The sequence below is a fragment of the Pan paniscus genome, chromosome 1 (genome assembly GCF_029289425.2).
Source record: "Pan paniscus chromosome 1, NHGRI_mPanPan1-v2.0_pri, whole genome shotgun sequence".
NCBI lineage: Eukaryota > Metazoa > Chordata > Mammalia > Primates > Hominidae > Pan > Pan paniscus.
In genome coordinates this window covers 80,756,235-80,783,206 of record NC_073249.2, presented here as the reverse complement: position 1 = coordinate 80,783,206, position 26,972 = coordinate 80,756,235, and the positions used below count along the sequence as shown (strand labels likewise).

Here is a 26,972-nt window from a genome sequence, read left to right as displayed (position 1 = left end):
CCTGTTCCTGCCTTACTAAGAAATGACTAATCTGCTTTTAAATCTTTGTTTCTGCTTTCTTCAGCCCTTTCTGTCTATAAAACCAACCCCCTCTGTTCAGCTCACTGGGACACTCTATTTTATGGAACGAAGTGTTGCCCAATTCAATTGAGATCTTGAAACAAAATTTGTTTGATTTCTCTTTTGATATGCATTTTCAATGGGTACTGGGGGACAGGAAGGCACTATGGAAACATGAATGCTTTGCACTTTCTAAGTCGCTGTCTGAGACCCAGAAACAGATTGGTGGGGAAGTGGTTCAGCAAAAATTGGCCTAAGCGTGAGTTTCTCTAAAAATGGAACTTCAGGAAAGCCCAAAATTCAGAAAGGGCAGGACTCATGAGGAAGCCATTGCTTCCCGTAAATGCTGGATTGTGTTTTTCCATAAACATTTACTTGTGTTCTTTTCTGATATATTTTTTTTTTTACCTTGGCTCTCATCCACAAAATGGATAGAAGTACAGGCTTCATCAAGGGCCCAGCGGCCAGAAGAACAATAGTGATTCTATCCGTGTCAATGTCCATGCCCTTGGATGTCACTTAACCTTTCTCTGGCTATTCTTCCCAGTCTTTGAAATGGACATGACATGACTTGGCCTTCTGTAAATCACGGTATTAATATGAGAACAGAGCAAAATTGTATGTAATCCATATGTAAGCTGGATTCACACTATTCTTAAACTGTCAAATGAAATTGCCTCAAAATCCCTATTACATGTGTTGAGAAACTTGGTCTTCCTTAGGATTCTTATATTTCTTACAGAAATTTTTCCTAGTCAACCTGGCTCTGAATTTCTACCTCTGCCAAACGACTTCATTTTATAGATCACCTGGACACCCATACATGTCACTTTTCTGTACTAGTTTATAACTTTGTGAGACAGCATCCCAATTACTTCCGGAAAACTGCCAATCCAAGTATATGCTTGTATAAGACTTTCATTGAAGGTTTAAAAAATGGAAGGTTTTAATATGGCAGCTTTGCAGAAAATAAAAAAGAAGAAGTACACATGAGGGTACTTATGTCCTCAGGCTAATCCTCCTCCAGAAATTTCTTACTGGTCTCCACAGCCAGGTTTCTCAGCCTCTATCTTATCTTCTCCACAGATTCCTGTTAACTTCTTATGCATAGATGTTTAGTTATCAGTGTTGACCTCTGGACCTCATCTTCCGCCCCATTATGGTCTATAAGGTCATTTTGCAAGACAAAAGGCTATGCCCTCCAGAGAAAAGTTATACTGCTAAGGCAGGAGGCAAGGGCAGCTATCACCAGTTATCTTTTCTAATAACACTTTTTATATTCTTTGCACCATATTTGAAAACTCTGTATTTTTAGCAAGAAAGTGTTCTTCATTAAGTTCTTATTAGAGTGAAATCTGACATCCAACTCATGCTTTTTTGAAAATGTTATCAGTTGCTATTCTACACATCTAAACTTCATTAATAACTGATTTTTGAAAGAATAATAGCAAAATATTATGAAATTCTGAAGCCCCTCATTTTGACAGGTTTATTGGAGCCCATCGTAGTACATGTCAATGGGAGCAAGGTGTGAAATGGACCTTCAGGGAGAGGTAAGGCAATAGTCTTCTAACATTCTTTTTTTTTTTTTCTTGCTATCTATTCTCCATAGGACAGATGAAGTAACCTTTGATAAATGCAAATCAGGCCATGTCATTCCTTTGCTTGAAACCCTTTGGTGGTTCCTCATGTATTTATGGGTCAGTCTTCCTTCTTACTCCTGTCCAGGTAGGATGGATTCTCAGTTCCTCCGACACACCAAGATCTTTCCCACACCAGCACCTTTGCCACCACCCATCCCCGTCTCCATTGCCTGGAACAAAATTGCCCCTACTCTGAACATAGCAGAATTTCCCTTGCTCTTGGCATATCTGGATCCTTCTCACCCTTTTGACCTCTGTGTAAGTATAAGCATCACTTCCAGCTGAAGACGTTCTCTTACAGACTCTATCCACACACATGCTGCTAGCATTCTTCATCTGCTCCTCCTTTTCCCCCTTTGTATCACTTACCACAATCTGTGATTATTTTATTATTTGCTTGCTTGCCTCTTTTCTGTCTACTCCACTAGATCATGAGTCTGCAAACTTTTTCTGTAAAGAGCAAGATAGTAAATATTTTAGGTTTATGCCATACGGTTTCTGTTGCAACTACTCAACTCTGCCACTGCAGCATAAAATCAGCTGTACACAATACATAAACAAATTAGTGTGGTTGTGTTCCAATAAAACTTTATTAATGACACTAAAATTTGAGTTTCATACACTTTGCATGTGTCATAAAATATTATTATTCTTTCCATTTTTTATTATGTTTTAAAATTTAAAAACCATTCTTATCTTGCAGGTCGTGCAAAAACAGATGGCAGACTAAATTTGGCCCATGGGCTGTAGTTTAATTACCCTTGCAATAGATTGTAAGCTCCAGAAGGACAGGCATGAAATCTTTTGATTAACCACTGAGTCTCTAATATCCAGCACAATATTTGGCACAAAATAGGTATTCAAAAAATATGTATTAAAGGAATAGGGCAATGATACCAAATTCAAAACAAAAGACTGATAGGAAGTATGAACTGGTAGAAAGGCCAAAGGAAAAACAAAGATAATAGTAAAAATGTGATCACAGAAAACCTTCTAGGCAAAAATTGAATACAGGCCTCTAAATGTTGTGTCCAAAACCCACGCCCAAATAAATATGTGCTCTCCCTAGGTAGCTTGCCATCCTCTGTAATACTGTGACAGTCCAGTAGACTCAAAGGAGAGGTCAGCATATATTAGTCCCTATGAGGTTTAAACATATATGATGGAATGTGGTGGATTTCATTATTTTTATGCTTTTGAGACTGGAAAATATTTGGTTTGTTAGTGACGGAGGGAGCTGTTGTTATATATAATCCAGTGGGTCCTTTAAGATTTGGGTAGTCTGGGTTATATAAGAAAAAAATTTTAAAGTGTAGCTATTAAATGACAATCATCTAAGTTGGTTTAAGAAGTTAATGATTCAAAATGTGAATAATTTAAGATCTGTTTTCCAAAATAGCTGTACAAATTTTAATTTAAGCAGCAGTGAGAATAGTGATATCAGTGTCACTTGCAGAATTTGTGTTTGTGTGGGTGCATGTTGCATCCTAATAGACCAAAAAAAAAAAATTTCTGAGACTTTGTTCTGAAGTTGACTTTTTATTCAAATTTTTATCATTTTATTTTGTTCATCATGTCCTTGGCCCCTCCATCTCTTGAGGGTTTTTTTTTCATTAATTTGTATGAAGCTGTAATATTTTTAATATTTAGGGAGAACTTTTACTTTCCTGACCTCATGTTTTGATGAAGGGACTTCTCTTAGAGAAAAGATTCTTCATCTGAAGTCCATTGGGCATTGAGTCTGGGGATAAAAATGGCAGGAGCAAGTGTTTTTGAACTTTAATAGGAAAATTTGTACCTTTATTTTTACTAACTGTATTAGTCTATTCTCATGTTGCTATAAAGAACTACCTGAGACTTGGTAATTTATAAGATAAGAGGTTTAATGGACTTAGGTTTAATTCCGTAGGATCTACAGGAAGCATGGCTGGGGAGGTCTCGGGAAACTTACAATCATAGCAGAAGGCAAAGAAGGAGGTACGTCTTACATGGCAAGTGCAGGAGGAAGAGAGAGAGTAAACGGGGAAGTGCTACACACTTTCAAACAACCAAATCTCATGAAAACTCACTATCATAAGTACAGCAAGGGGAAAATCTGACCCCATAATCCAACTACCTCCCACCAGGTCCCTTCCCCAACATTGAAGATTACAATTCAGCGTTAGATTTGCATAGGGACACAGAGCCAAACCATATAGCTAACCTTTACCTGAAGTTAGGATTTCTCCATCTCTCATGTAGGTAACTAACCACGTCAATTTAGCAGTACCTGTAACTCTGCCATCAAGAGAAACCATAGATATTTTTATATCACATTACGTATATTGAAATATGTGTTATGCTATCCAAAATTTCAAAATTATAGTAATTATTGAATCTGCCACTAGAGAATGATGAGCTAATTAATTTAATGGGCTAATTAAGAAGGATGTATTTTACTAAACCACAAAAAAATTTGAATTTCAGTACATTTGGCTTCCTTTGCAATTCTATGTATTTTATTGACTGAATTTCCAAAAGTAATTTTGAGAAGGGGATCCATAGGCTTCACCAAACTGCCAGTGTGGTCCGTGGCACCAAAAAGTTAAGAATTCCTGCCCTGGAATAACACTCATGGCTTCTTTCCACCCCTTCTCTTGATCTTTCCTTTTTTTTTTTTTTTGTGGGAAAGAACAAACTCATCTAATTCATAAGGAGTTAGAGAAGAAGAAGCAGAGCACTTTGTACTCATCAGAATCAGAAACACAGAAGAGACATAAACACAGGTTAAGGTGTCTAGGCAGGATCTGGCATTGCTCTGAGCATGCCTTTTACCAAGGAGTCTGTACTAGCTTTGGCCTTCCATCATACTGCCACAACAGAACTCATATTAGAGGACACACAGAAGAGGTATCACTGATATCACTTCATGCTGCACTGACTCTACCTGTGAGGAGCTTGGTATAACGGCCAGTTTTTCCCTCATCCATCTGTCCAATGTCTGAAAAGAAGCTTCAGCCAGGTCTCCTCTGCCTCCCCAGGAACACAACCCACAATTCCAATGCCCTACCTCTCCCTGAAGGTGCAGGCTTGCTCAGAGTCACACACAGGGCCCCATAATTAACGTCTCTGCCTTCAAGTGACACACACACTGAGAGACCAAAATCCCTGCTGTCACAGCCTCCATTTGAGTCCCAGCTCAGACTTTCCCACTGCCTTCTTCTGCTTGTGTCTGCCACCTCCCGGTCTCCTTTTCTCTGGGCAAAGGACCATCGTGTCATTGTAACTGATTCTGGGTTCTGGGTTCTGGGTTCATCAAATGACCTCCATTCACCACAGTTAGCTCCCTTTCGTCTGCTTCTTGTTTCTTATGTTTGCATTTTCTTTCCATCACGCGATTTTATTTTTTACAAGTTCTTCATTATGGATCTTTCTAAGCTGAGAATAACCTGAGTCTTGTCAGCCCCAGAATATTCCCGAAAATAAATTCAGGACGTTATTCCCTGACCTTTGTAAGAAGGACCCCAGAGGAGTGCAAATGTTACCCTCTTTGGATTTCTCCAGATGCTTAGCAGATGGACCCCACCTGGAGGTTGGAAGTAGGGAAAACCTTTCCAAAAGCATCTCTTAATTGAACCAGGTCTTGTCTGGAACTTTTAGAGTATTCGTGCATCTGCTGTAAATATTGTGGGGAAAGATACTGAAGCCTAACTCTTTTCCCACTCACTTTTTCCCTAAGTGCTTGACACCTGGCACCTACTCTAGACTGTTTGCATGCCTCTCCCATCCTTGCAAGGGGACACTTACAGATAACAATGTAGACTATGGCCAGTGGTGCATGCAACTGGAGTTATTTGAGATTCCCCTGCCACAGCACTCCCATCAAGTCTCAAAAATGAACACAATGCTGTGCCAACCTCTCCCATCGTCTGGGGATTCTCCTGGCTTTGACACCCAGTCCCATCCCCTCACACACAGTTTTCCTCAATCTCTGCTAGTGATGGTTGAGCCCCAGATGCTACCATTGACCACTTCCCCATTCATCCACTCTCCAACTCTGGGCAGCCTCATTCATTCCAGTTCACCTCAGTTAAGAGAGACCAATAAACACCACATTGACAGAATGAAGGATAAAAATCATATGATTATCCCAACAGATGTAGAAAAATAATTTGACAAAATTCAACATACTTTCATTATAAACATTCTCAATAAAGTAGATATAGAAGGAATGTACTTCAACAGAATAAAGGTCATATATCAAAAGCCCACAGCCAATATCATACTTAGCAAACGAAAGCTGAAAGCTTTTCTTCTAAGCTCAGGGGAAAAGAGCACCTACTTTCACCACTTCTATTTAATAGTACTAGAAGTCCTAGCCAGAGCGATTAGACAAGGGAAGGAAATAAAAGTCCTCCAAATTCTAAAGGAAAATGTAAGATTGTCTGTTTGCAGATGACACAATCTTATACATAGAAAACTCTAAAGACCCCGTCAAAAAATTGTTAGAACTAATAAATAAATTCAATATAGTTGCAGGATACAAAATCAACATACAAAAATCAGTTGTGTTTCTATATGCTAAAGACAAACTATCTGAAAAGTAATAAAGAATCCCATTTTAAAATATAGAAAAGTAAAGAATAATCTCATTTAAAAATACAGGAAAATTAAGAAAATAATCCCATTTAAAATAGCATCCAAAACAATAAACTACTTAGAAATAAATTTAACCAAAGAGATAAAAGACCTGTACGCTAAAAACTATTAATATAAGACATTGATGAAAGAAATTGAAGACACAAATAAATGGAAAGATATCCTATGGAAGAATTAATATTGTTGAAATATCCAAAGTGATCTGCAGATTTGATGCAATTCCTATCAAAATTCCAGTAACTTTTTTTTTTTTTTTTAGAGACAGGGTCTCACTCTGTCACCCAAGCTGGAGTGCAGTGGCGCAATCTCAGCTCACTGCAACCTCCACCTCCTGGATTCAAGCAATTCTCCTGCCTGAACCTTCCAAGTAACTGGGACTACAGGCGTGCATTACCACATCTGGCTATTTTCTGTATTTTTAGTAGAGACAGGGTTTCACCATGTTGGCCAGGCTGGTCTTGAACTCCTGGTCTCAAGTGATCCACCTGCCTCACCCTCCCAAAGTGCTGGGATTACAGGCGTGAGCCAGTGCACCTCACCACCAATAACATTTTTAACAAAAATTTTTAAAAATTCTAAAATTTGTATAGAATCACAAAAGACCCTGAATAGCTGAAGCAATCTTGAGAAAAAAAAAACTGAAGGTATACACTTATTTCAAAATATATTACAAAGCTGTAGTACTCAAAACAGCATTATAAGGGCATAAAAACAGACATATAGATCAATGAAACAAAATAGAGAGCCCAGAAATAAATCCTCACATATATGGTCAAGTAATATTTGACAAATGTGCTAAGAATACACAAGGGGGAAAAGACATTCTCTTCAATAAATGGTGTTTGGAAAACAGGACATCTACATGTAAATGAATAAAATTGGACCCTTCTCTTACACCACACACTAAAATTAACTTAAAATCAATTAAAGACTTAAATATAACACCTGAAACCATAAAACACCTAGAAGAAAACATAAGGAAAAAGCTCCTTGACATTTGTCTTGACAATTTTTTTTAGATATGACACCAACATCATAAGCCCCAAATGCAAAAATAAACAAGTGGGACTGTATCAAGCTAGAAAGTTTAATACAGCAAAGGAAACAATCACCAAAATGAAAGGTAACCTCAAGATTGGGAGAAAATATTTACAAACCATATGCCTGATAAGAGGTTAATATCCAAAACATATGAGGAACTCATGCAACTCAGCAAAAACAAAACAAAACAAAAACAAACACAAATATTCCAATTAAAAACTAGGCAAAGAAACTGAATAGAAATTTCACTAAAGAAGACATAGAAATGGCCAACAGGTATATGAAAATATGCTCAATATCACCAATCATCAGAGAGAAATGCAAATCAAAACTTGAATGAGATATCACTTCACACCTGTTACAATGGCTGTTATCAAAATGACAAGAGATAACAAGTGTTGGTGAGGAAGTGGAGAAAAGGGAACCCTTGTACGCCGTTGGTGGGAATGTAAATTGGTACACTGATTATGAAAAAACAGGATTAAGGTTCCTCAAAATATTAGAAATAGAACTATCATATGATCCAACAATCTCACTTCTGGGTGTATATCAGAAGGAAACAAAGTCAGTATCTCAAAAATATATCTGCATTCCATGTTCATTGCAGCATTATTTGCAATAGCCAAGACATGGAAACAACCTAAGTATCTGTCAACAGATGAATGGATGTGTTAACTAACCTGATTGTGGTCATCATTTTGCAATGTATATGTATATCAAATCATCACATTGTACTCCTTAAAAATATACAATTTTTTTTGTCAGTTTACCTCAGTAAAGCTGGAGAAAAAAGACCACCCAAAGGAAACTCCCATTGATCCAAGCTGCAACTTGAGAAAGCACCTTGTCCCTGCCATAGCAGCATGTGCCAGACGAACAGTCTCGGAGCAGAGTTTTGGGGTGTAGCATCTTTTCCTCCAGGAGCCCTTTTCCTCCACAGCACTGCCATCTCTGAATGCTTAGTGCCTAGCACTGCCCTGGAACTCAGAACACTCAAAAGAAGGAACAGGGAATATACCTAGACTTTAACCTTGTTGATACTATAGTACCTGTCCTGAGTAGTACATTGTAGAGGCCAGCCTGACTAACTGGAAGTCAAAGGAGAAATACCAAGAAGAGGAATGGCCTAGAAATCCTGTTATATGAGAAACTGTTGAAGTCTAATTTAGCATGGAATGGCCCAATTTGAGAAAAAAGAATATTAAATGGGACATGACAGTTGTTTTCAAGTACTTCAGGATGGCCATATGGAGGACAATCAGACTTATTTTGGATAATTCCAAGTGTGTGTGCAGCAGAGAGAAATAGGACCAATAAGTAAAAGTTATAGGGAGATAATAATCAGCTTAATGTAGTAGAATTTTTCATTGAAGATTGAGTGGTTCGAAATGGACCATGCTGGATTAAGAGGTAGTGAGCATCCCACCACTGGAGATGTTCGAATATACAATAAAACCTTCTTGACAGAGAATTTCTACATTGACTAGTATAATGGAGCAGATAATCTCTGAAGTTCCCACGAAATCTAATATTTTATGATCATCATATCAAGGAGGAGAGGAGAAAATGGAAAGTGATGTTCTATACCATTGATACTTATTGAACTTCTACTGTGTACTATGATACTGTAGTTTTTAGGCCGGGTGCTGTGCAAAGTTTTGGAGCTGCCAAGAAGGGTATGATAAGATGTCCTGACTCACTGACTCATCCATTCATGTAATAGAAGTAATTGTATATGAAAAGCAGATAGCAAAGTAGACAGCGTGATTATTTCTACCTGAGTAGGTTGGTGAGGACTTTAAAGTTAACACCAAGGCAGGCTTTCTAGAAAAACAAGTCTTTGCCGGGAAGCCATTCTAGACAGAGGGGTTTCCCAAGCAAGGCACCAGAAGAGACAAGAAAGGTCTTATTTCATGTGCAGACATGTCCTCCTACACATACAGAAAATGCCAGTGTGACAAATACATACTCATCACTGGCAAACTAGGTCAAGCAGCAAACGAGACCCAAGCAGCAAAAATACGCAATGGCAGCGTGAGGAGAGATGACATAGTAAATAGTAAAGAGGAGGGTTTCTCACACGGGGCCCGCCAAAGGGAGCCCAGGACTTCTGGGAACACTCTCACCTCTTATCTCCTTCAGCAGCCCCTGTTCCAAGTTCTTTCAGGACTGAGTCTTCATTCTTCTCTAATATTACCCCAGCTCTCCTTGATAAGACTTGATGAGAGCAGAAACCTTTAGCTTTTTTCATGTGAATCACCATATAGCAGATAGGGGAGAAGAGGGAAGTAGGGAGGAGACATCTAAACAGGGACTCTATGCTAGAAGCAGCACTTAGAATATTCCACATGCTATCACAGGCCAATACACGGAAGGTCAGGCAGGCTTTCACTGCCTCTCTTTGAATTTGTTCAATGATTTTTTTGTTTTTCTTATTTGGTTTTTACTCTATTTGCTCCTTACTGAGGACTCTAAGTGAACGCTGTCTTTTCTATCCAACCTCACATATAATTATTGAGTACTTATTCTGCGCATTTTTCTACAAAACTTTATCTGTACTTCTCCCCTGTCACTTATTTATTCATCCCACAAATAATCATTGAGCACATAAAAAGCACCAGTCATTGTTTAAGTTTTCTTTTATTATTATACTTTAAGCTCTGGGATACATGTGCAGAATATGCAGGTTTGTTACATAGGTATACACGTGCCACGGTGGTTTGCTGCACCCATCAACCCATCATCTACATTGGGTATTTCTCCTAATGCTATCCCTCCCTTAGACCCCAACCCCCAACAGGCCCCAGTGTGTGATGTTCCCTTCCCTGTGTCCATGTGTTCTTATTGTTCAACTCCCACATATGAGTGAGAACATGCGGTGTTTGGTTTTTCTGTTCCTGTGTTAGTTTGCTGAGAATGATGGTTTCCAGCTTCATCCATGTCCCTGCAAAGGACATGAACTCATCCTTTTTTATGGCTGCATAATATTCCATGGTGCATATGTGCCACATTTTCTTTATCCAGTCTATCATTGATGGGCGTCTGGGTTGGTTCCAAGTCTTTGTTATTGTGAATAGTGCTGCAATAAACATACGTGTGCATGTGTCTTTATAGCAGAATGATTTATAATCCTTTGGGTATATACCCAGTGATGGGATTGCTGGGTCAAATGGTATTCCTATTTCTAGATCCTTGAGGAATTGCCACACTGTCTTCCACAATGGTTGAACTAATTACACTCCCACCAACAGTATAAAAGTGTTACCATTTCTCCACATCCTCTCCAGCATCTGTTGTTTCCTGACTTTTTAATGATTGCCATTCTAACTGGCATGAGATGATATCTCATTGTGGTTTTGATTTGCATTTCTCTAATGACCAGTGATGATGAGCTTTTTTTCATATGTTTGTTGGCTGTGTAAATGTCTTCTTTTGAGAAGTGTCTGTTCATATCCTTCACCCACTTTTTGATGGGGTTTTTTTTTCTTGTAAATTTGTTTAACTTCCTTGTAGATTCTGGATATTAGCCCTTTGTCAGATGGATAGATTGCAAAAATTTTCCCTCATTCTGTAGGTTGCCCATTCACTCTGATGATAGTTTCTTTTGCTGCGCAGAAGCTCGTTAGCTTAATTAGATCCCATTTGTCAATTTTGGCTTTTGTTGCCGTTGCTTTCAGTGTTTTAGTCATGAAGTCTTTGCCCGTGCCTATGTCCTGAATGGTATTGCCTAGGTTTTCTTCTGGGGTTTTTATGGTTTTAGGTCTTCTGTTTAAATCTTTAATCCATCTTGAGTTAATTTTTGTATAAGGTGTAACGAAGGGGTCCAGTTTCAGTTTTCTGCATATGGCTAGCCAGTTTTCCCAACACCATTTATTAAATAGGGAATCCTTTTGCCATTGCTTGTTTTTGTCAGGTTTGTCAAAGATCAGATGGTTGTAGGTGTGTGGCGTTATTTCTGAGGCCTCTATTCTGTTCCATTGGTCTATATCTCTGTTTTGGTGCCAGTACCATGCTGTTTTGGTTACTGTAGCCTTGTAGTGTAGTTTGAAGTCAGGTAGTGTGATGCCTCCAGCTTTGTTCTTTTTGCTTAGGATTGTCTTGGCTATATGGGCTTTCTTTCTGTTCCATATGAAATTTAAAGTAGTTTTTTCTAATTCTGTGAATAAGTCAATGGTAGCTTGATGGGGATAGCACTGAATCTACAAATTACTTTGGGTAGTATGGCCATTTTCACACTATTGATTCTTCTTATCCATTACCATGGAATGTTTTTCCATCTGTTTTGTCTTCTCTGATTTCCTTGAGCAGTGGTTTGTAGTTCTCCTTGAAGAGGTCCTTCACATCCCTTGTAAATTGTATTCCTAGGTATTTTATTCTCTTTGTAGCAATTGTGAATGTGAGTTCATTAATGATTTGGCTATTATTGGTGTATAGGAATGCTTTTGATATTTGCACATTGATTTTATATCCTGAGACTGCTGAAGTTGCTTATCAGCTTAAAGAGATTTTGGGCTGAGAAAATGGGGTTTTCTAAATATGCAATCATGTCATCTGCAAACAGAGACAGTTTGACTTCCTCTCTTCCTATTTGAATACCCTTTATTTCTTGCTCTTGCCTGATTGCCCTGGCCAGAACTTCCAATACTATGTTGAATAGAAGTGGTTAGAGAGGGCATCCTTGTCCTATGCCAGTTTTCAAAAGGAAGGCTTCCAGCTTTTGCCCATTCAGTATGATATTGGCTGTGGGTTTGTAATAAATAGCTTTTATTATTTTGAGATACTTTCCATTAATACCAGTTTATTGAGAGTTTTTCGTTTGAAGGGTTTGGATTACATTTACTGATTTGCCTATGTTGAACCAGCCTTGCATCCCAGGGATGAAGTCAACTTGATCGAGTTGGATAAGCTTTTTGATATGCTGTTGGATTCAGTTTGCCAGTATTTTATTGAGGATTTTCACATTGATGTTCATCAGGCAAATTGGCCTGAACTTTTCTTTTTTTGTTGTGTCTCTGCCAAGTTTTGGTATCAGGATGATGCTGGTTTCATAAAATGAGTTAGGGAGGAGTCCCTCTTTTTCTGTTGTTTGGAATAGTTTCAGAAGGAATGGTACCAGCTCCTCTTTGTACCACTGGTAGAATTCCACTGTGAATCCATCTGGTCCTGGGCTTTTTCTGGTTGGTAGGCTATTAATTACTGCCTCAATTTCAGAACTTGTTATTGGTCTATTCAGGGATTTGACTTCTTGCTGGTTTAGTTTTGGGACAGTGTATGTGTCCAGGAATTTATCCATTTCTTCTAGATTTTCCAGTTTATTTGCATAGAGATGTTTATATTATTCTCTGATGGTAGTTTGTATTTCTTTGGGATCAGTGGTGATATCACCTTTATCATTTTTTTATTGTGTCTATTTGATTCTTCTCTCTTTTCTTCTTTATTAGTCTGGATAGCAGTCTATTTTGTTAATCTTTCCAAAAAACCAGCTCCTGGATTCATTGATTTTTTGAAGAGTTTTTAATGTCTCTATCTCCTTCACAGTTCTGCTCTGATCTTAGTTATTTTTTGTCGTCTGCTAGCTTTTGAAGTTGTTTGCTCTTACTTCTCTAGGTCTTGTAATTGTAACATTAGGGTGTCAATTTTAGATATTTCCCACTTTCGAAGTTGTTTGCTCTTACTTCTCTAGGTCTTGTAATTGTAACGTTAGGGTGTCAATTTTAGATCTTTCCCACTTTCTCCTGTGGGCATTTAGTGCTATAAATTTTTCTCTAAACACTGCTTTGGCTGTGTCCCAGAGATTCTCATACATTGTGTCTTTGTTCTCACTGGTTTCAAATAACTTATTTATTTCTGTCTTAAGTTCATTATTTACCCAGTAGTCATTCAGGAGCAGGTTGTTCAGTTTCCATGTAGTTGTGTGGTTTTGAGTGAGTTTCTTAATCCCGAGTTCTAATTTGATTGCACTGTGGTCTGAGAGACTGTTTGTTATGATTTCTGTTCTTTTGCATTTGCTGAGGAGTGTTTTACTTCCAATTATGTGGTCAATTTTAGAATAAGTGTGATGTGGTGCTACGAAGAATGTATATTCTGTTGATTTGGGGTGGAGAGTTCTGTAGATGTCTATTAGATCCACTTGCTCCAGAGCTGAGTTCAAGTCCTGAATATCCTTGTTAATTTTCTGTCTTGTTGATCTGTCTAATATTGACAAAGGGGTGTTAAAGTCTACCACTATTATTGTTTGGGAATCTAAGTCTCTTTGTAGGTCTCTATATTAGGATAGTTAGCTCTTATTGTTGAATTGATCCCTTTGCCATTATGTAGTGTCCTTCTTTGTCTTTTTTGATCTTTGTTGGCTTAAAGTCTGTTTTATCAGACACTAGGATTGCAACCCCTGGCTTTTGTTTTTTTTGTGTGTTTTTTTTGTTTTTTTTGTTTTTGCTTTCCATTGTTTCGTAAATCTTCCTCCATCTCTTTATTTCGAGCACATGTGTGTCTTTGCATATGACATGGGACTCCTGAATATAGCACACTGATGGGTCTTGACTCTGTCCAATTTGCCAGTCTGTGTCTTTTAATTGGGGCATTTAGCCCATTTGCATTTAAGGTTACTATTGTTATGTGTGAATTTTATCCTGTCATTATGACGCTAGCTGCTTTTTTTGCTCATTAGTTGATGCAGTTTCTTCACAGTGTCGATTGTCTTGACAATTTGGTATGTTTTTGCAGTGGCTGGTACCAAGTTTTTTATTTCCTTATTTAGTGCTTCCTTCAGGAGCTCTTGTAAGGCAGGCCTGGTGGAGAGAAAATCTCTCCGCATTGCTTGCCTGTAAAGAATTTTATTTCTCCTTCGCTTATGAAGCTTAGTTTGGCTGGATATGAAATTCTGGGTTGAAAATGCTTTAAGAATGTTGAGTATTGGCCCCCACTCTCTTTTAACTTATAGGGTTTCTGCAGAGAGAGCCACTCTTAGTCCGATGGGCTTCCCTTTGTGGGTAACTCAACCTTTCTCTCTGGCTGCCCTTAACATTTTTTCCTTCATTTCAGCCTTGGTGAATCTGAAGATTATGTGTCTTGGGGTTGAACTTCTTGAGGAATATCTTTGTGGTGTTCTCTGTATTTCCTGAATTTGAATGTTGGCCTGTCTTTCTAGGTTGGGGAAGTTCTGGATAATATCCTGAAGAGTGTTTTCCAACTTAGTTCCATTTTCACCATCATTTTCAGGTATACCAATCAAACATAGGTTTGGTCTTTTCATAGTCCCATATTTCTTGGAGGCTTTGTTCATTCCTTTTCATTCTTTTTTCTCTAATCTTGTCTTCACGCTTTATTTCATTAAGTTGATCTCAATCTCTGATATCCTTTCTTCTGCTTGATCGATTTGGCTACTGATACTTGTGTATGCTTCACAAAGTTCTCGTGCTGTGTTTTTCAGCTCCATCAGGTCATTTATGTTCTTCTCTAAACTGGTTATTCTAGTTAGCAATTCCTCTAACCTTTTTTCAAGGTTCTTAGCTTCCTTGCATTGGGTTAGAACATGCTTCTTTAGCTGTGGAGTTTGTTATTACCCACCTTCTGGAGCCTACTTCTGTCAATTCATCAAACTTATTCTCAGTCCAGTTTTGTTCTCTTGCTGGCGAGGAGTTGTGATCCTTTGGAGGAGAAGAGGCATTCTGGTTTTTCGAATTGTCAGCGCTGGCTTTTCCTCATCTTCATGGATTTATCTAGCTTTGGTCATTTATGCTGGTGACTTTTGGATGGGGTTTTTGTGTGAACATCCTTTTTGTTGATGTTGATGCTATTCCTTTCTGTTTGTTAGTTTTCCTTCCAACAGGCCCCTCTGCTGCAGGTCTGCTGGAGTTTGCAGGAGGTCCACTCCAGACGCTGTTTGCTTGGGTATCACCAGCGGAGGCTGCAGAACAGCAAATATTGCTGCCTGTTCCTTCCTCTAGAAGCTTCATCTCAGAGGGGCACCCGCCAGATGCCAGCCAGAGCTCTCCTGTATGAGGTGTCTGTCAACCCCTGCTGGGAGCTGTCTCCCAGTCAGGAGGCATGGGGGTCAGGGACCCACTTGAGGAGGCAGTCTGTGCCTTAGCAGAGCTTCAGCACTGTGCTGGGAGATTTGCTGCTCTGTTCAGAGCCAGCAGGCAGGAACGTTTAAGTCTGCTGAAGCTGTGCCCACAGCTGCCCCTTCCCCCACGTGCTCTATCCCAGGGAGATGGGAGTTTTATCTATAAGCCCCTGATTGGGGCTGCTGGCTTTCTTTCAGAGATGCACTGCCCAGAGAGGAGGAATATAGAGAGGCAGTCTGGCCACAGTGACTTTAGAGCTGTGGTGGGCTCTGCCCAGTTTGAACTTCCCAGAGGCTTTGTTTACACTGTGAGGGGAAAACTGCCTACTCAAGCCTCAGTAATGGCAAACGCCCCTCCCCGCACCAGGCTCCAGCATCTCAGGTCGACTTCAGACTGCTGTGCTGGCAGTGAGAATTTCAAGCCAGTGGATCTTAGCTTGCTGGGCTCCGTGGGGGTGGGATCCACTGAGCTAGACCACTTGGCTCCCTGGCTTCAGCCTGCTTTCCAGGGGAGTGAATGGTTCTATCTCACATTCTAAGCACCACAGGTGTATGAAAAAAAAACTCCTGCAGCTGGCACAGTGTCTGCCCAAACAGCCGCCCAGTTTTGTGCTTGAAACCCATGGCCCTGGTGGTGTAGGCACCCAAGGGAATCTCCTGGTCTGCGGGTTGTGAAGACCATGGGAAAAGCATAGTATCTGGGCCAGAATGCACTGTTCCTCATGGCGCAGTCCCTCATGGTTTCCCTTGGCTAGGGGAGGGAGTTCCCCCACCCCTTGCACTTCCTGGGTGAGGTGATACCACACCCTGCTTTGGCTTGCCCTCCGTGGGCTTCACCCACTGTCTAACCAGTCCCATTGAGATGAACCAGGTACCTCAGTTGGAAACTCAGAAATCACCCGCCTTCTGCGTTGATCTCATTGGGAGCTGCAGACCAGAGCTGTTCCTATTCAGCCATCTTGCCAGCCACCCCCAAGTCTTCAATAATTAATGATATAACAGTGAGCAAAACACACAGAACTCTCACTTTTTTTGGGAACTTCTCTTCTATGTTCCCTCCCCCACTGTCCCTGGCCCCCAGCCTTGAGTGCAATACCGCACACACACAGAGAGTAAGAATCCTTCTTTAAAACAGCATTCTCTAAGTGGATCTGTTTCCTGATTTGCCCACTCTGGATAAAATCTTGACTATAATTCTCAGTTGGAGCCCAACAGACCCAGAAAGCTATTTATAATTACATCTGAAGAGTACTTTCACTGAGGACTTTATGGAAATAGCAACTGAGGGTGGTTGAACTTTTTAGTATCATATTGCAATTTATTGAAAATTAAAAATTTTAGACTCGTTTCTGTAATTGCTATAATTTCTGATTTTAAGTGTCTTCATCAATTGATTTCTAAAGATACTTCTCTTCCCTCAACTCAAAGCCAACCTCCACTTAATGGCCAGACAGAAATGGCTTTGGGTCGACTTTAGTTGGAATGTGACAGCTTCCTGCCTCTCTCTGGGACTCTGACTGCTCTTTTAACCTCTCTATGTCTCAATTTCTCATCTGTAAAAGAATGTCATAATAGTGACTACATCATAGGATTACAGTGATGGTCAAATAAATTAAACTTGCAAAGTGCCTTAAAGATAAATAAGTTTAATATTAGTGTTGACTAATGTTCACTTTTGCTATTGCCCTCTTATCTCTTTCCTATTCTATGGTTTTACTTTGTCAAATCAAAGAGACTTAACTATAGTAGATACCCACTAAATAACGTATAGAATGAATTAACAAATTGGTACATGAAAGAGGAGCACTGCCGTCAAGAAGTTCACAACCTGTAGGAGAGGCAGACAGATGCTCAGCCCATAAGGAGTCAATCTGTAAACCACACCACAATGATAGAAAATGCTTGGGCTGGGATTCATTCTTCTGGGAAAGATTACAGAAGCTATCACAGAGCAGTGACAGCCATTCAAAAATCTGTACTGTCTGACTCCCCGTTGGAGTCTGCCTCCTGTTAGACCATATTTGTTCAATGTCTGTTCAGAAAAGATGATGACTCCTATGAGGGGAAAGGCAGAGATGGATTTATAGAGCCCAAGTTTCAAACCAGAAGATCCCAAACAATACTTTTCTTCTCTAAACTCTGCCACTAACCAAATTCGCCCCATCCCAAGAAGACCATCTGTTGTTATTGAAGCATGATTCGTAAGAGTCACCCCTTCCCCAAGCCACATTCCAAAGTAACCCTTCAAACTATACTTTGCACTCTCTCTCATTAAATGCTGGTAAATACAACCCCCTTAGACTTGTTCCATACCCAGCTGTGTTTAAGGCTCCCTATCAGTTGGTGCCTCCCAGAGATCCCCCTCCCCTATGCATACCACTTAATCTCACTCTTGTGGCAAGGGATGCCCATGTCTAAGGACCATGTTAGGGAGATAATTGATGACTGTGGGTACTTCCTGGGTAAATACACAGTATATGACTGAATAATGGAACTTACAAATAAGATGAGGTTTTAGGAACTAGAAGAAAACACCACCTCTATCTCATGTAGAACAAAGTTATTTGTGATTCGAATTTAGTTCACAATCAACCAGCTATCAGAAGTAGATGGGGGTAACAGTTAGAGAGTGAGGAAGAACAGTGGCTCCCAAACACTGGTCCATGTAACAGTCACCAATGGGCTGTAGAAGACTCACCTGGGAGCTTGTTACAAATACAGATTTCTGGACCCTCCACTCCCAAAGATTCAGATTCAGAACATCTAGAAATCAGGATAATTAGCAAGGCTCCAAAGAGATCTTTCCATGTAGGCAGATTTGGTGGCCACCAGGACAGAGACATCTGTGCACAGACATCAAGGCAGCCCTGACCAAGGCAAATTCATCAGTCTTCTCTGGGCCTGGCCCTGGGATGGACAGTCTATAATTTTCCCTGGCCTTGGCAGCAAGCAGTATGTCAGTGACCAGGAGCAGGACCCTTTGTGCACTCATTTGAAGGCAAAGTATCACACCATTTGATTGTTTTCAGCACCATTGCTCCCGAGAGCTAGGAGGCCGTGCCCAACCTTTTTTGATCTGACACTTATATTTTTCACTGCTGCCTTTCACAGAGCTGAGCAAAAGTTGCAAAGGCATAAGGTAAATATGTCTTATTACAGGAGCAAATGTAGAAATGGTTTCTAGATAGAGTGTGAGGGGTATCCAGAGTTCAAAGAGCATTTGAAGGTCACAGCTTGAAAAAGCCTGTGATTCAAATCCCTCCTCCAAATGTTCTTCTGTGTTAAAACTTCTCATCATCCTCCCTTCTTGTTCACTCTCAGGTGCTAAGATAAGAAAGCAGGCTGGCTAAAGATGAAGGGGAAATGCTATATTTGTGGATCCAGCTAGAGGGAAAATGTAGAGTCTCTCTACCTTTCTTTTTGAGTTTGCCTTCCCCGCTTCCCTTTGTATGGCATGTTCTCACTAGGGGCCAAAAGTAATGAATGCATGGAAGGGTGCGCGGGCGGGAAAGCAGAGCAGTGTAATGGGAGAAAAAGGATGTGAAGGCGAGAGGGACAGGTTGCAATTTTAAATAGAGTAGTCTTACTCATAATGTGACATTTTAGCAAAGACCCCAAACAAATCTTGCAGATCTCCAGAGAAGAAGTGTTCCAGGAAGAAGAAAGCACAAGTGCAGAGGCTCTGAGGAGGCAACTAAGGGGAACAAGGATTCCAGGATGGCTAGACTGTAGTAAGCCAGGGTGCCGATTATGATGAGCCTTGGGCACGCTCTAAGGACTCCAACTTCATTGGGACAGTTTTTGAAACAAATTTTAACATAATCATTCTATGCTTTAGTAGATCACTCTGGCTGCTGCAGTGAGAGAAGAGACTGAAGAGAGGCCTGAGTAGAAGCACGGAGAACAGCTGAGGGCCATTGAGACTATCCTAGTAAGACAGGATGGTAATTACACCGTGTGATGTCAGTGGCCATGGTGAGAAATTGCAGAATTCTGGATATATTTTGAAGTTACAGTCAACAAGCATTACTGACAAATTGGCAGTGAGGTATCAGAAAAAAAAAAAAAAAAGAGGAGTCAAGGATAAATTGTGGTCTCAGAAATGGCTGGAAGCATTAAGAACTTAAAACAAAAAAAATTTTTTAAAAGAAAAAAATAAATAGTGCAAGAACAAAAGTCAAGAAAGAAGGGATGAAGTTGAAAAGGGGGAGGACTAAAAATCTGAATAATATGTGAAAGTATTTTGTAAACTGTTAAAAGGCTGCAAATGGAAGTTGGCACCTGGTGATGATGATCATCATTAATTATAACACTAGGAATAAGGCATTGGATTTGTTGTTAAAGAATTTCTAGTGATCTCTGAAAGAGTTATTTTTGTACGTGGTAGAAACAGAAGTCTTATATAAGGATTAGAGGAAAAGTGTGTGTGAATAGGTAGAGAAAATTGATGCAGACTATTTGTTCTAAACGTGGCAATGAGGAGGACATTAGAGGACAATAAAAATGAGCAACTACTTTATAATAAATAGTAATGACCTGTTGTGCATGATAGAGGACATAAAACAGAAGGAGAAAAAGGCTAAAGGAGGCCCCAAGCTAGTTAAGCCTTTAGATCTAAGTTCCAGGTTACAGAAAATGCAGGAGAGTGAGCATCTATTAAACCACACCAATAGGAAACAATCAGAAAAATTCAAATTACTGGACATTTTACAGAACACTGACATGCTTTCTTCAACAAGTCAATAGCATGACAGGAAAAAAAAATGCAGAATTGTATTTGTTTAGATAAGGAAGAATGAATATAGTGACATAACAACCAAATGTATTATTTAAACCATATTTGAATCCTAACTGAATCATAAAAAGACATTTTTGAGATGATGATAGAGTTTGCTTTAAAATAAGGTTGAGCATCCTAAACCAAAAATCCAAAATCATAAATGTTCCAAAATCCAAAATGTTTTATGAGATAGTAACACCTTTGCTTTTTGACGGTTCATTGTCACAAACCTTGTTTCATGCACAAAATCATTTAAAATTTTGTATAAAATTGCCTTCAGGCTATGTGTGTAAGGTAAATATGAAACAAATGAATTTTGTGTTTAGACTTGATGTCTCCTTACATATATGCAAATATTCCAAAATCGAGAAAAATCCAAAATCAGAAACACTTTTGGTCTCAAGCATTTTGGGCAAGGGATATTCAAACTGTCCTAATACAAAAAGAAGAAAGAAGGAGGAGAAAGAAGGAAGAAGAAGAAAGAAGGAAGAAAGCAGAAGAAGAAATAAAAAATGTGATAAAGTAAGTGTAGAAAAATGATAATTTGGGAGGATTATTATGCTGTTCTCTCTACTTCTGCATATGTTTGAAAGCTCTTATAATAAACATTTTAAACAAAAGTATAGAGCAAGATTAAGTTACTGAGAAAGCACAATACCAGAGAGGAAGAACAGAGAGTAGCTTTGGGACACACATGAAAGAACATATGAAAAGACTGTGTGTTCAGGGGTGGAGTAAGAAATCTAGAAGAAATAAGGCCTTGTTTGGTGACTATAAAAGTTGCAGCAAAGGAGGGGGTGAAGTTGTCTCCCGACCGTGGAAGAAGTAGTAAGTTGGGGCTGGGGTTTGAAGAGAGAAAGAAGATTTGGCACGATCATGGCAGATAACACCAGAGAATAGATAGTGGAGGAAAATCACGACTCAGAAGCAGCAAGGTTGCATGGTTTTACAGAAGCCTTGGTCAGAAATTCTGAGCTCTCACCAAATTCCTAAGACCCGTATTGTTTCTGGCCATAAAGGCCAAACCTCCTTTGGGCAATGGGTGGCTTTTTCTGTTCCTATCTACCAGGGTCCTTCAGATTTTCTTCCCAGGCAGACTCTATCTAAAACCCCATTGCAGTCCTCTGCCACAAGCACCCAGAACTCAAAGGAATAGTGCCTCATACACTATGGAAATTTCTCAGGACCCTTGAGTGATTACAGTAGCCCAAGAAGTGCTCACCCTACAGTGATCTTCACTATTCAGAGAAAGTAAAAACTCCGTCCTCCTTACCCTTGAGGAGGATTTTGAGGTGAGAGGACTGGGGAGGGGCACACAGGCTGAGGGGTTTCCCCTGGGGGAAGGAGGAGATGCAGGGCAAGAAGAGAAGTCCTGGCACCCTGCACTTGAGGGCCTGGCACACAGCCATCCAGGGAAACTGCCATTTCCCTGTTTCTGTTCATTGCTCCATGGCCCCTGGCATCATGGAAATTTCCAGCACTTGTGGAAATTCTCCAGGAATGCGAAACTGCAAAAGTTCTATCTATGCTGAGCCAAGGGACACTTTCTAGCTATCTGAAGAATTTGCTAATTAAATGACTAATGTCAACTAGATTCCCAGGGAATAATTTATATACATATGAGAGGAAAAAGCCACTCTTAACACACCACAGCATCTATAAAAGACTTTGCATTGAGCCTAGCACACAGCAAGGGCTCAAAAATATTAGTCCTCTTGTACTCTGAATTTAGTGACTGAAAGAGGGCATGGGTGGAGCTTCTGGAGGTCTGGGAATATCCTGCCCCTTGACTTGGGTTCTGGTTATATAGGTGTGTTCAGTTTGTAAAAAATCATCAAGCCATATACACATACTCTCCACATTTTTCCTTACTTACGTTATGTTTAAATCAAAACTTGCCAAAAACTTTTTTTAATGTTGCTTGTTACAAGTGAATGTTCTAGTCATTAGATTAGGGCCACCTCTACTTTAGTTAACTAAACCATTTACTTGTATGACTTAAATTATAATGTCTTTTCAAATATTGAGTAATTTGAAATTCCTCTCACTGTAGATATGTTCACAAAATTAGAATTGATGAAGATTCTCCAAGCTTAAAACAATGTATATTTGTTGAAATGTTGAATGAATGACTCTTCTCTTTTCCACATTTCTCTTTGTAGCCAACATTTTTCAGGAACTCCTTTAGCAAGTAAGTGTAGAAAGAAAAGGCACTACTATATATTATAACAATACCCTTATATTTCTCTTCTTATAATACATCATAAATTTAATCATATAATTATTTGTCAAATTTGTGTAAGTATTTGCTCAACATCTTTCTCTCTTGTTAGATTGTATGTGTCATGAAAGCCAGGGACATGCTCTTATACTCATCATTATATTCCCAGCACCTAGCAAGGTGACAAGTGTTGCATAAGTGGATAAATAAATGAATAATTGAGTGGATTAATGAATGAAAAATCTAATGTTAGTTTCAGTTGGGTGAAAACTTAGAGGATACATTGAATAAACCCTGGATAAGACATAAACCTGTACCCCTATTGTCATAAAGAATCAATGAGAATACACAGGGAAAAAAAGTCTTTCAAGGAGGCACTCAAGTTCTTTATTGTATAAATTGTTCAAATAAATGTCAGGTTGGTTTGTCCTTATTTTTATTGTATAGGACTTTTTAATGTGAGTACTTGAAACACTGGTTTCCCTCATTTTAAGTATATTAGAGAATCTTCACATTTATACAAAAGAAACCTTATGATAAGGTCATAAAGGACCCAAGGGAATAATAAATGAAATATAAAGTCAAAGTTGTCTTATTAATAATAAAAAAAAAAACAAGAAATAGCCTATGCCAAGGAGAGAGAAAGTACACTGGTAAGCACAAAACAAAGAGAGGAGAAAAACATTATGTCAAATGATTCAGGCACCAGGAAAGAAAACATTTTAATAAGAGATGAAAGAGCTGGGAGGAAAAATTATGCCTTTAGCTGCTTGGATATGAGTGTGAGGTTAGAGGGACTAAGGGGTCTAGCTAGAAAGACATATCCATGTGCAGAGCTGGGCAAAGGCAGATCTTGAAGAAGAGGGAGTCTGCCTTAGACTCTCCCCAGTGTTCCAAGACAAGGCTTCTTTGTCCATTTCAGGACATGCTTACAGCATCCTCACCCACACGAAATGCCGACTGTCCTCTCGCTGCCGGCTCTCTGCCCTGACCTCCCCACAGAGCTGAACAGAGTTGTATTTTAATCAGCCCTCCTCCCTAGGTAATATATGTTACTTCTGGGCTTTTTCTCCTTTCAGTCCTCTGTCAAAACAGTACAACCGTATATCCAAGCTCTGCTCTCCCCTTAAAATTTATTTCATAGTATTCATTTTATTCAATAACAACTTTATTGATATATAATTCACATACAGTGCCATTCACCCATTTAAGTGTACAATTCAATAGTTTTTAGTATATTCACAGAATTATGCAATCATCACCACAACCAATTTAGAACATTTTCATCATCCCAAAAAGAAACTCCATACCCATTAGCAGTCATCCCCAACCCTCAGGCCTAGGCAACCACTACTCTACTTTCTGCCTCTATTGATTTTGCCTCTCATGGACATTTCATAGGACTGGAATCATACAACATGCAGTCTTTTATGGTTGGCTTCTTTCACTTAGTGTAATGTTTTCAAGGTTCATTCATGTTGTACCACGTATCTGTATTTCTGAATTATATTCTATTGTATGAAGATACCACATTTTATTTAGCAGTTCATTCGACAGTAGCCATTTGATTTATTTCCACTTTTTGACCATTGGGAATAATGCTGCTATGATCATTCATATAGTGTTCTCTTATAGGATGCTAAAACTGGAACGAAGCGTCGCAGTCGTCGGCTCTAATCCCCATGCAACTCATGACTTTCTTCTACTACATCCCTAAATGTTTATGTTTAGCCTCATTTGAACAACTCCAAAAACAGAAAATAAACTATTGCCCGAAGAATTCTATTCCAGGATTAGACTTTTATGGTAATCAAAACATTTTTTTCCTTAGATTCTGTCTGCCTCTAACTTCCTAGCTTAGACTCTAGCTTAGTCTTTGGGGGCCAGAGCAGTTTACTTCCTTTCCCATACAACATCACGGAATATTTTAATCTATTATTTTCCCCTTGACTTTTTACTAGACTCTCCACTAAGAAGACTAGACTACATGATTTGAGATTGGTTTCCACTTTAAAATTCTGTGAAGGTGACCACCACATATGTTTTGAAATTTATCCACATGATGAATTGGACATGTGTTGGTTTTTACCCCAGCATACCCATATTTTCCTTTGGGAAATACCTATACAGTTTGGTTTACATGGAACCCACTCTCAGCTCCAGGAGTGAACCCCAAATGGCTTCTTAATTAAGTCAATCAGTAAATCTTATTTCCCATGGCTCTAATGATGGTTCAGAGGGAGGAGGAGAAACATATGACTTAAGCCAATCCAATATGAGTGAACGTTGCCACTTTTGCTGTAAATAATGGGACACAGACTGTCCTCCTCTGTGCTTGATGGTGTGAGGATATGAAATTTGGGAAAACTGTCAGAGAACCTGTGTGAAACTTGAACCTGAGGATAAGACTCACACAAGTAGAAACAGAGTGGAGAAATGTATCCTGGTGATATCATTTGGGTTCTGAATCAGTACATACCTGCAGCGATAGTTACCCCAGGAACTCTTCAATTTCTCGAGCCAATAATACCTTTTTATAAAACCTGTGTAGCCTGCTTGGTCAGGTTTTTGTCACTTGTGACTAAAAAATTCCTGATGCTTATATCTTGGTTGAGGATTTATCCTACTGATTCTACTGCATGTTAAAGTGTGATAACCAAAATTGATTGTAGTCCTCCAGGAACTTAATACTTCCCCATAGAGCAAGTTCTCTTCTTCTTTACTTTAGTAACCCACATCACACTGTTGACTGATATTGCACTTTGATCAGTGCCTTACACATAGTAGATGCTAAATAAATGACAACAGTTGTAATTCTCTACCCCTTTTTCTGAACTGAAAAACAGAGTTCCAATATGCCTGTTCAGAGGCAAGAGCTGAAATATTGGGCTCTGTCTGAGGTATTATATGATAATCAAGAGTACAGTCAAAAGAGATAGTCCAAGGTGATTAAAGGGTCACATGACACAGCAAGCGGATGATGTAGAAAGAAGGTGTTAGCATAAGACTGGACCCTATTTTCTGCACCATATTATAACCAGTAACTATCATTGATCACTCAGTACACTCAATTTTGTGCCATCACTACTTCAATTCTAGATGCCTGGTATTTAAGTCCCAGGTTGAACCTCACTGAACTGATGGTTTCCTCTGATGTTATTAATATATCTAGAAGGAGTACACTTCCACAGCTTTTTTCCAACTCCAACTCAAATCCAGCATCTAATGAACATGGCTTTCTACCACTTATTGCAAGTGCTGCTGACACTGCTTTTTTTTTAATCCATCTGCTGATCTCCTACATCTTTGTTTCTTGGTATTTTTCTACAATTATTCATTGCATCATATTACTAAGAGAACTTTTTTCTCCATCTCCTCAAGAAATCCAAGACTTTATTTTTGTCAGTTGCACTTTACGTACTGTGTTGATCTGTACCAGCTAAAGGTTTCCCAGTTTTACACTTAGCTATTGGCTGGAGTTAGCCTGGGATTTTTTTCGTACCCTTCTAGGTAAAGACGGGTTCTCAAACCTAAACTTTCTTTGAGGTCTCTTGCTCCTATAGATGGTTTCAGGCTCCCTGATTCTCCAAGTCAGTAGTCTTCAAACTGGAGAATACATTCACATATATAAGGAGTTTCCAGAAAGTACATACTAGTGAGTAGTTTACAAAATCAATTTCTAGAAATTCAACTCCTGTCCAAACTATTCCCTGAATTGCTTTGGATGATAACATGGCTGCTCATGCTAGCTTTTTCTTTACTAATAATCATCTTTGTCCAATTTAATGAAGGAAAAACTCACCTCCTACTCATTCTAAAACTTAGTTCAATGCATCACCTGAGGGTGTTAAAAAAAAAAAAAAACCCCTCTAGGGCACCAAAAGGGACAATTTAAAATATTGTTTCTGTGACAAGAAAGTGAGTAGCTCTAATGACCTAGAGTAATAAAATAATGAATCAGGTGATTTCAAATTCTTTGCTCCCTACAAAATTGAAGATGTTAGTTGAGAAATCTTTAAAAATCATTTTTGATGAGTGATAACTACTAACTGCCACTGATATAACTCCCTTTCAGTTCCATCTACTTATTTATATGAATGAAGTTTCTCAGTATTTACACATATAAAAGATAAAAATATGAGCTTGCATTATAAGTAATATTCATCCAAGAATATATAAATACATTTAAACAATAAAATAATCTCATCTATCTCATTAAGATATGAATTTGCAATAAAATTTTACTCTGTTGATATTCATCAAAGTATGTAATACACTTAAATTGTTTTAGCCAATTGTATAGTAATACTATGGAGAATGGTTGTTCAATTTAAAATAGATTTTTAACTAAAATCTAAAATAGATTTTTAGTTCAGGAGTCAGTCAGAGATGTGAGTAGATAGTGTTTGGGGATCCCCTCTCTGGTTCTTTCCCTTTCAGAATTTTTTCACTATCTTTAGTGTTTATGGTTTCCTGACTTCACTTTTTTACTCCTCAGGCCTGAAAGATTGCAAGTTGGTCATA

The 26,972-nt window shown here is 38.9% G+C and overlaps 1 protein-coding gene across 3 annotated transcripts in view; it reads right to left on the bottom strand.

The window, feature by feature from the left end:
• DPT (dermatopontin) overlaps positions 1–26,972 on the bottom strand; it is a 407,189-nt gene that overhangs the window by 286,654 nt on the left and 93,563 nt on the right. The window lies entirely within an intron of this gene.